Here is a 9,432-nt window from a genome sequence, read left to right as displayed (position 1 = left end):
ACTTTTTTCGACAGGCTATACTATGACCGTTTTTCAATATTTTCGACATGCTATACTATGACCGTTTTTCATTTTTTTCGAAAGGCTATACTATGACTGCTTTCGACAGGCTATACTATGACTGTTTTTGACATAATATACTATGACTGTTTTTTGACTTTTTTCGACATGCTATACTATGACCGTTTTCAACATGATATATAAAATGACTTTTTATAGACATACTATGCGAGCAGTTCTCAATAGCTGTCCGTGGCTAAGTGGGGAGCAAGGCTCCCTCTCAATCAGAGGGTCGTCGGTTCAGTCACCGGCTCATGCTATGCTGAGTCTCAATTCCAAAATATTATTATTATGACTTTTTTTAGACATACTATACTATGACCGTTTTTCACTTTTTTCGACAGGCTATACTATGACTGCTTTTGATAGGCTATACTATGACAGTTTTCGACATAATATACTGTGACTTTTTATAGACATACTATGCCTGTGGCTCTCAATTGCTGTCCGTGGCTAAGTGGGTAGCACGGCTGTCTCTCAATCAGAGGGTCATCAGATCAATCCGCAGCTCCTGCTATGCTAGTCTCAACCCCAACATATTATTATTACGACTTTTTTCGACATGCTATACTATGACCGTTTTTCTATTTTTTCGACATGCTATACTATGACCGTTTTTCACTTTTTTCGACAGGCTATACTATGACTGTTTTCGACATAATATACTATGACCGTTTTTTGACTTTTTTCGACAGACTACACTTTGACTGTTTTTCACTTTTTTCGACAGGCTATACTATGACTGTTTTCGACAGGCTATACTATGACTGTTTTCGACATTTTATACTATGACTGTTTTTTGACTTTTTTCGACATGCTATACTATGACCGTTTTCAACATGATATATAAAATGACTTTTTATAGACATACTATGCGAGCAGTTCTCAATAGCTGTCTGTGGCTAAGTGGGGAGCATGGCTCTCTCTCAATCAGAGGGTCGTCGGTTCAGTCCCCGGCAAATGCTATGCTAGTCTCAACTCCAAAATATTATTATTATGACTTTTTTTAGACATACTATACTATGACCGTTTTTCACTTTTTTTGACAGGCTATACTATGACTGCTTTCGACAGGCTATACTATGACTGTTTTCGACATAATATACTATGACTGTTTTTTGACTTTTTTCGACATGCTATACTATGACCGTTTTTCAATATTTTCGACATGCTATACTATGACCGTTTTTCACTTTTTTCGAAAGGCTATACTATGACTGCTTTTGATAGGCTTTACTATGACTGTTTTCGACATAATATACTGTGACTTTTTATAGACATACTATGCCCGTGGCTCTCAATTGCTGTCCGTGGCTAAGTGGGTAGCATGGCTCTCTCTCAATCAGAGGGTCATCAGATCAATCCCCGGCTCCTGCTATGCTAGCCTCAACCCCAAAATATTATTATTACGACTTTTTTCGACATGCTATACTATGACCGTTTTTCACTTTTTTCGACAGGCTATACTATGACTGCTTTCAACAGGATATACTATTACTGTTTTCGACATAATATACTATGACTGTTTTTTTACTTTTTTCGACATGCTATACTATGACCGTTTTTCAATATTTTCGACATGCTATACTATGACCGTTTTTCACTTTTTTCGAAAGGCTATACTATGACTGCTTTCGACAGGCTATACTATGACTGTTTTTGACATAATATACTATGACTGTTTTTTGACTTTTTTCGACATGCTATACTATGACCGTTTTTCTATATTTTTGACATGCTATACTATGACCGTTTTTCACTTTTTTCGACAGGCTATACTATGACTGCTTTCGACAGGCTATACTATGACTGTTTTCGACATAATATACTATTACTGTTTTTTGACTTTTTTCGACATGCTACACTATGACTGTTTTTCACTTTTTTCGACAGGCTATACTATGACTGTTTTCGACAGGCTATACTATGACTGTTTTCGACATAAGATACTATGATTGTTTTTTCACCTTTTTCGACAGGCTATACTATGACTGCTTTCGACAGGCTATACTATGACTGTTTTCGACATAATATACTATTACTGTTTTTTGACTTTTTTCGACATGCTATACTATGACCGTTTTTCACTTTTTTCGACAGACTACACTATGACTGTTTTTCACTTTTTTCGACAGGCTATACTATGACTGTTTTCGACAGGCTATACTATGACTGTTTTCGACATAAGATACTATGATTGTTTTTTCATCTTTTTTGACAGGCTATATTATGACCGTTTTTCACTTTTTACGAAAGGCTATACTATGACTGCTTTCGACAGGCTATACTCTGACTGTTTTTCACATAATATACTATGACTGTTTTTTGACTTTTTTCGACATGCTATACTATGACCGTTTTTCACTTTTTTCGACAGGCTATACTATGACTGCTTTTGACAGGATATACTATTACTGTTTTCGACATAATATACTATGACTGTTTTTTGACTTTTTTCGACATGCTATACTATGACCGTTTTCAACATGATATATAAAATGACTTTTTATAGACATACTATGCGAGCAGTTCACAATAGCTGTCTGTGGCTAAGTGGGGAGCACGGCTCCCTCTCAATCAGAGGGTCGTCGGTTCAGTCCCCGGCAAATGCTATGCTAGTCTCAACTCCAAAATATTATTATTATGACTTTTTTTAGACATACTATACTATGACCGTTTTTCACTTTTTTTGACAGGCTATACTATGACTGCTTTCGACAGGCTATACTATGACTGTTTTTGACATAATATACTATGACTGTTTTTTGACTTTTTTCGACATGCTATACTATGACCGTTTTTCAATATTTTCGACATGCTATACTATGACCGTTTTTCACTTTTTTCGAAAGGCTATACTATGACTGCTTTCGACAGGCTATACTATGACTGTTTTTGACATGATATACTATGACTGTTTTTTGACTTTTTTTGACATGCTATACTATGACCGTTTTTCACTTTTTTCGACAGGCTATACTATGACTGCTTTTGATAGGCTTTACTATGACTGTTTTCGACATAATATACTGTCACTTTTTATAGACATACTATGCCCGTGGCTCTCAATTGCTGTCCGTGGCTAAGTGGGTAGCATGGCTGTCTCTCAATCAGAGGGTCATCAGATCAATCCCCGGCTCCTGTTATGCTAGCCTCAACCCCAAAATATTATTATTACGACTTTTTTCGACATGCTATACTATGACCGTTTTTCACTTTTTTCGACAGGCTATACTATGACTGCTTTCGACAGGATATACTATTACTGTTTTCGACATGCTATACTATGACCGTTTTTCACTTTTTTCGACAGGCTGTATTATGACTGTTTTCGACAGGCTAAACTATGACTGTTTTTTTCACTTTTTTCGACATGCTATACTATGACCGTTTTTCACTTTTTTTGACAGGCTATACTATGACCGTTTTTCACTTTTTTCGACAGGCTATATATACTATGACTGTTTTCGACAGGCTATACTATGACTGCTTTCGACAGGCTATACTATGACTGTTTTCGACATAAAATACTATGACTGTTTTCGACATAAAATACTATGACTGTTTTTTCACTTTTTTCGACATGCTATACTATGACCGTTTTTCACTTTTTTCGACAGGCTATACTATGACTGCTTTTGACAGGATATACTATTACTGTTTTCGACATAATATACTATGACTGTTTTTTGACTTTTTTCGACATGCTATACTATGACCGTTTTTCAATATTTTCGACATGCTATACTATGACCGTTTTTCACTTTTTTCGAAAGGCTATACTATGACTGCTTTCGACAGGCTATACTATGACTGTTTTTGACATAATATACTATGACTGTTTTTTGACTTTTTTCGACATGCTATACTATGACCGTTTTCAACATGATATATAAAATGACTTTTTATAGACATACTATGCGAGCAGTTCTCAATAGCTGTCCGTGGCTAAGTGGGGAGCAAGGCTCCCTCTCAATCAGAGGGTCGTCGGTTCAGTCACCGGCTCATGCTATGCTGAGTCTCAATTCCAAAATATTATTATTATGACTGTTTTTTGACTTTTTTTGACATGCTATACTATGACCGTTTTTCACTTTTTTCGACAGGCTATACTATGACTGTTTTTCACTTTTTTCGACAGGCTATACTATGACTGTTTTCGACATAATATACTATGACTGTTTTTTGATTGTTTTCGACATGCTATACTATGACCGTTTTTAAATTTTTTTGACATGCTATACTATGACCGTTTTTCACTTTTTTCGACAGGCTATACTATGACTGCTTTCGACAGGCTATACTCTGACTGTTTTCGACATAATATACTATGACCGTTTTTCACTTTTTTCGACATGCTATACTATGACCGTTTTTCACTTTTTTCGACATGCTATATTATGACTGCTTTTGACAGGATATACTATTACTGTTTTCGACATAATATACTATGACTGTTTTTTGACTTTTTTCGACATGCTATACTATGACCGTTTTTCACTTTTTTCGACAGGCTATACTATGGCTGTTTTCGACAGGCTATACTATGACTGTTTTCGACATAATATACTATGACTGTTTTTTGACTTTTTTCGACATGCTATACTATGACCGTTTTTCACTTTTTTCGACAGGCTATACTATGACTGTTTTCGACATATTATACTATGACTGTTTTTTGACTTTTTTCGACATGCTATACTATGACCGTTTTTCACTTTTTTCGACAGGCTATACTATGACTGCTTTCGACAGGCTATACTATGACTGTTTTCGACATAAAATACTATGACTGTTTTTTGACTTTTTTCGACATGCTATACTATGATCGTTTTTCACTTTTTTCGACAGTCTATACTATGACTGTTTTCGACAGGCTATACTATGACTGTTTTCGACATTTTATACTATGACTGTTTTTTGACTTTTTTCGACATGCTATACTATGACCGTTTTTCACTTTTTTCGACATGCTATACTATGACCGTTTTTCACTTTTTTCGACAGTCTATACTATGACTGCTTTCAACAGGCTATACCATGACTGTTTTCGACATGATATTCTTTGACTGTTTTTTGACTTTTTTTCAACAGGCTATACTATGACCGTTTTTAAATTTTTTCGCCATGCTATACTATGACCGTTTTTCACATTTTTCGACAGGCTATACTATGACTGCATTCGACAGGCTATACTATGACTGTTTTCGACATGATATACTATGACTGTTTTTTGACTTTTTTCGACATGCTATACTATGACCGTTTTTCAATATTTTCGACATGCTATACTATGACCGTTTTTCATTTTTTTCGAAAGGCTATACTATGACTGCTTTCGACAGGCTATACTATGACTGTTTTTGACATAATATACTATGACTGTTTTTTGACTTTTTTCGACATGCTATACTATGACCGTTTTCAACATGATATATAAAATGACTTTTTATAGACACACTATGCGAGCAGTTCTCAATAGCTGTCTGTGGCTAAGTGGGGAGCACGGCTCCCTCTCAATCAGAGGGTCGTCGGTTCAGTCCCCGGCTCATGCTATGCTAGTCTCAACTCCAAAATATTATTATTATGACTTTTTTTAGACATACTATACTATGACCGTTTTTCACTTTTTTCGACAGGCTATACTATGACTGCTTTTGATAGACTTTACTATGACTGTTTTCGACATAATATACTGTGACTTTTTATAGACATACTATGCCCGTGGCTTTCAATTGCTGTCCGTGGCTAAGTGGGTAGCATGGCTGTCTCTCAATCAGAGGGTCGTCGGTTCAGTCCCCGGCAAATGCTATGCTAGTCTCAACTCCAAAATATTATTATTATGACTTTTTTTAGACATACTATACTATGACCATTTTTCACTTTTTTCGACAGACTACACTATGACTGTTTTTCACTTTTTTCGACATGCTATACTATGACCGTTTTCAACATGATATATAAAATGACTTTTTATAGACATACTATGCGAGCAGTTCTCAATAGCTGTCTGTGGCTAAGTGGGGAGCATGGCTCTCTCTCAATCAGAGGGTCGTCGGTTCAGTCCCCGGCAAATGCTATGCTAGTCTCAACTCCAAAATATTATTATTATGACTTTTTTTAGACATACTATACTATGACCGGTTTTCACTTTTTTTGACAGGCTATACTATGACTGCTTTCGACAGGCTATACTATGACTGTTTTCGACATAATATACTATGACTGTTTTTTGACTTTTTTCGACATGCTATACTATGACCGTTTTTCACTTTTTCGAAAGGCTGTACTATGACTGCTTTTGATAGGCTTTACTATGACTGTTTTCGACATAATATACTGTGACTTTTTATAGACATACTATGCCCGTGGCTCTCAATTGCTGTCCGTGGCTAAGTGGGTAGCATGGCTGTCTCTCAATCAGAGGGTCATCAGATCAATCCCCGGCTCCTGCTATGCTAGCCTCAACCCCAAAATATTATTATTACGACTTTTTTCGACATGCTATACTATGACCGTTTTTCACTTTTTTCGACAGGCTATACTATGACTGCTTTCGACAGGATGTACTATTACTGTTTTCGACATAATATACTATGACTGTTTTTTTACTTTTTTCGACATGCTATACTATGACCGTTTTTCAATATTTTCGACATGCTATACTATGACCGTTTTTCACTTTTTTCGAAAGGCTATACTATGACTGCTTTCGACAGGCTATACTATGACTGTTTTTGACATAATATACTATGACTGTTTTTTGACTTTTTTCGACATGCTATACTATGACCGTTTTTCTATATTTTTGACATGCTATACTATGACCGTTTTTCACTTTTTTTGACAGGCTATACTATGACTGCTTTCGACAGGCTATACTATGACTGTTTTCGACATAATATACTATTACTGTTTTTTGACTTTTTTCGACATGCTATACTATGACCGTTTTTCACTTTTTTCGACAGACTACACTATGACTGTTTTTCACTTTTTTCGACAGGCTATACTATGACTGTTTTCGACAGGCTATACTATGACTGTTTTCGACATAAGATACTATGATTGTTTTTTCACCTTTTTCGACAGGCTATACTATGACTGCTTTCGACAGGCTATACTATGACTGTTTTCGACATAATATACTATTACTGTTTTTTGACTTTTTTCGACATGCTATACTATGACCGTTTTTCACTTTTTTCGACAGACTACACTATGACTGTTTTTCACTTTTTTCGACAGGCTATACTATGACTGTTTTCGACAGGCTATACTATGACTGTTTTCGACATAAGATATTATGATTGTTTTTTCACCTTTTTTGACAGGCTATATTATGACCGTTTTTCACTTTTTACGAAAGGCTATACTATGACTGCTTTCGACAGGCTATACTCTGACTGTTTTTCACATAATATACTATGACTGTTTTTTGACTTTTTTCGACATGCTATACTATGACCGTTTTTCACTTTTTTCGACAGGCTATACTATGACCGTTTTTCTCTTTTTTCGACAGGCTATACTATGACTGTTTTCGACAGGCTATACTATGACTGTTTTCGACATATTATACTATGACTGTTTTTTGACTTTTTTCGACATGCTATACTATGACCGTTTTTCACTTTTTTCGACATGCTATACTATGACCGTTTTTCACTTTTTTCGACAGGCTATACTATGACTGTTTTTCACTTTTTTCGACAGGCTATACTATGACTGTTTTCGACAGGCTATACTATGACTGTTTTTGACATATTATACTATTACTGTTTTTTGACTTTTTTCGACATGCTATACTATGACCGTTTTTCACTTTTTTCGACATGCTATACTGTGACCGTTTTTCACTTTTTTCGACATTACATTACAGTCATCTTGCAGAGGCTTTTATCCAAAGCGACATAAAATGCAGTATCTACACACCGCAGGCACAGTTACGAGAGCAATTTTGGGGTTAAGTGTTTTGCTCAAGGACACATTGACATGAGACTAACAGAGCAGGAGGTGGGGATTGAACCACCAACCCTCTGATTCTAAGGCAGCCCTGCTCTCCACTTATCCACGCTACACTATAACTGCATTTCCTTTTTTTGACATGCTATACTATGACTGTTTTTTACTTTTTTCGACATTACATTGCAGTCATCTAGCAGACGTTTTTATCCAAAGTGACATAAAATTCTGTATCTATCTACACACCGCAGGCACAGCTAGGTGAGCAATTTTGGGGTTAAGCGCATTGCTCAATGACACATTGACATGAGACCATCAGAGCTGGAGACGGGATTCGAACCATTGACTTTCTGAATGTAAGGCGGCACTGCGCTCCACTTATCCACGGTATACTATGACCACATCTCACTTTTTTCGACATGCTATACTATGATCGTTTTTCACTTTTTTCGACATGCTATACTATGACCGCTTTTCACTTTTTTCGACAGGCTATACTATGACTGTTTTCGACAGGCTATACTATGACTGTTTTCGACATAATATAGTATGACTGTTTTTTGACTTTTTTCGACATGCTATACTATGACCGTTTTTGACAGGCTATACTATGAGTGTTTTCAACATAATATACTGTGACTGTTTTTTGACTTTTTTCGACATGCTATACTATGACTGTTTTTCACTTTTTTCAAAATGCTATACTATGACCGTTTTTCACTTTTTTCGACAGGCTATACTATGACTGTTTTCGACATAATATACTATTACTGTTTTTTGACTTATTTCGACATGACCGTTTTTTACTTTTTTCGACATTACATTACAGTCATCAAGCAGACGCTTGTATCCAAAGCGACATAAAATTCTGTATCTATCTACACACCGCAGGCACAGCTAGGTGAGCAATTTTGGGGTTAAGTGCATTGCTCAAAGACACATTGACATGAGACCAGCAGAGCTAAAGACGGGATTTGAACCACTGACTTTCTGAATGTAAGGCGGCACTGCGCTCCACTTATCCACGGTATACTATGACCACTTTCCACTTTTTTCGACATGCTATACTATGATCGTTTTTCACTTTTTCGACATGCTATACTATGACCGTTTTTCACTTTTTTCGACATGCTATACTATGACCGTTTTCGACAGGCTATACTATGAGTGTTTTCAACATAATATACTGTGACTGTTTTTTGACTTTTTTCGACATGCTATACTATGACTGTTTTTCACTTTTTTCAAAATGTCTATACTATGACTGTTTTTCACTTTTTTCGACAGGCTATACTATGACTGTTTTCGACAGGCTATACTATGACTGTTTTCGACATAAGATACTATGATTGTTTTTTCACCTTTTTTGACAGGCTATATTATGACCGTTTTTCACTTTTTACGAAA

Source organism: Cebidichthys violaceus, unplaced genomic scaffold (assembly GCF_023349555.1).
Source record: "Cebidichthys violaceus isolate CVI_PGR_0920_01 unplaced genomic scaffold, fCebVio1.0.p SCAF_1, whole genome shotgun sequence".
NCBI classification, from domain to species: Eukaryota; Metazoa; Chordata; class Actinopteri; order Perciformes; family Stichaeidae; genus Cebidichthys; species Cebidichthys violaceus.
This window is presented reverse-complemented; position numbering follows the sequence as displayed.